Below are 2886 nucleotides of genomic sequence, written 5' to 3' on the forward strand. Positions count from 1 at the left end.
TTACGAACGAGTTGAGGCATCTTATTTTACATGAAATGTTGTCACTTAAAGTAAGTGACTCACTCCCACATGGTACATTCGTACGAATAGCAAACAAATACGGTTACACACCAAGAGCACTTCGAAACTTATGGAAACGTGCAATTGAAAACAAAGAAGAAAACAAGCCTTATGTTGTCAATTCAAAATACAAGAATTGTGGAAGAAAAAGAGTTCAAGTGCCACCAAACGTACTTGAATCAAAACCAATGGGTGAACGTACATGCATAAGAGATGTTGCAACATGCTTAGACTTGGCACCAACAACGGTTTGGCGATTGATACGAAGGGGGCAGATTAAGGCACATTCAAATCCATTAAACCCTTATTTAACGGATGCAAACAAGGCAAGAAGGGTTGAGTGGATTTTAAGTCTCATTCAAGAAGATACAATTCATCATCATCCAATGTATAAAGGTACGTATGACTTTATACATATTGATGAAAAATGATTTTACTTAACTAAGAAGACACAAAGAGTTTATCTAGCACACAAAGAAAAAATTCCATATAGGGCGGGAAAGTCATCAAAATTCATTCCAAAAGCCATGTTTTTAGGGGCGGTTGCAAGGCCTAGATGGAATCAATATGGCCAAAGCACATTTGATGGGAAAATCAGAATTTTCCCTTTCGTAAGTAGGGTTGCAGCACAAAGAAATTCAATTAACCGTCCAAGGGGGTCTATAGAAATTAAACCAACTGATTCGGTTACTCAGGAAGTTTATAGGAGCATGCTCATAGAACAATTAATTCCAGCAATTCTTAGAAAATGGCCAAGTGATGGTCCATCCATAATTTTCATCCAACAAGATAATGCAAGGGTTCACATAACAAATGATGATCCAATTTGGCAACAAAACAACAGGCAAGGGGGCTTTACATTCATTCTAACTCAACAACCACCAAATAGTCCCGATTGTAATTTTCTAGATTTGGGTTTTTTTAGGAGCATACAATCACTTATGCATAAGAAAATGCCAAAGAACATGAGATGGAGACTGCAAATAATACTCAAGAACACTTTGTGGTAATTCTTCTTCAACATTAGGAGAAGGGGTAGAATCACGAAACATAGATGTAACATCATCCTCCATCGCCTTTTGATATGCCTCAAGATCTTTTTTAGTCCATTTAAGAATTTCATTTGAATAAGAGTGTGACCTCCCATTAATGGAACAAGAACAAAATTCTCCACGGTCACACAAACCGTCATAAAGGTATGATGGTATGGTGGAATCACTCTTAGATTCGACAGTTGTCATGGACAAACAAAAGCTTCAAACAGTAACAATGGAAGTCGAAGAAGAAAGCAAAACAGAGGGCTTGAAAAAATCAAACTCAACCAAAATTCACAAAACGAACATCAAAATGAAGACCAAATTCCGATCTACATTTTAATGCAGTAAAAATGGGGTAAAAATGAGGAATGAACAGGGGATAAAAGCTAAGAAAGCCATGGAAGAAACTCAAGGAAGAGAGAGAAAGCAACGAATTCTTTTGGGGAGAGGAAGCAGAATAGATTGATGAGGTTAAATGAATCACGCAGCTCCCAAGGGGAGTAATAGAATACAATAATTAAAATAAAATTATTTAGGGTAAAAGAGGGTATTTGAGGGGTATAAATGAAAAAAAAAACTTTCCAAAAATGAAAAGTATTCTAAAGTGGAAAAACTTATGGAACTACCCGTTTTAGTAATGTGGAAAAACAAAAAGTAACGGAGGGAGTACTAGATTATGCCCGTATTATACACGGTTTTCGTTTAAAATTTTGATATTAATACTTACTATTAAGTAATATTTATTAATTGATTATATATATATATATATATATATATATATATATATATATGTATATATATATATATATATATGTATATATATATATATATATATATATATATATATATATATATATATATATATATATATATATATATATATATACATATATATATATATATATACATATATATATATATATATACATATATATATATATATATACATATATATATATATATATATATATATATATATATATATATATATATATATATATATATACATATATACATATATATATATACATATATATATATATATATACATATATATATTGAAAGTTAATAGGAGGTAGAATACTCTCTAGAGGGGGGGGTGAATAGAGAGTTTGGACTTTTAAAATTTTCTGGCAGTTTGTCTCAAGAGTTTGAGGAGTCTGTCAAAACTTGTCTGCTGGAACAGTTTTGAGCCAATTCGTAAACTATAACGTATGTGCGGAAAAATAAACTTTAAAGTATAACACACGATATGTTAACGAGGTTCGGTTCTAACCAACCTACTCCCCGCCTATGGGTTCTCTTTCAACCCGTAGGATTTCAACGCCTTTTATTAATCCGACTTTAATACAATCAAGAAGATCTCACTATCTCCTCTCACCACGTTCTTCCCCTTGAAGAACCGTATTACAAGTCCCTTTAATAAAAGCAAAATCCCAAATCTCACAATAGAGATTCACAAGTTGAACACTTTAAAAAGTATTCTTGATTAGGCGTATTAAACTTAATCTAACTCTTTTTGAACTCTTAAGCCTATTACAAATGTAAGAGCTAGATGAACTAAGAATTACAACTCTTTAAACACTTAGAGAAATCTTAAATCAAGATAGAAAGTTGTAAGAAAAGGTGTATCAAGATGTTGTCTTAGTTCTGGACGGAAGCCTCATATATATAGTGTACGCCTCAACACATCTTCAAAAACAAGAAGGCTCCTATCCGTTATTTTCTGTTGACCTGGTCTTTCAGCGCCTGACTTCAAGATCTTGAGGTTATCTTCAAACTGACGTGT

The sequence above is a fragment of the Amaranthus tricolor genome, chromosome 1, assembly GCF_026212465.1.
Source record: "Amaranthus tricolor cultivar Red isolate AtriRed21 chromosome 1, ASM2621246v1, whole genome shotgun sequence".
In the NCBI taxonomy this organism is placed as follows: Eukaryota; Viridiplantae; Streptophyta; class Magnoliopsida; order Caryophyllales; family Amaranthaceae; genus Amaranthus; species Amaranthus tricolor.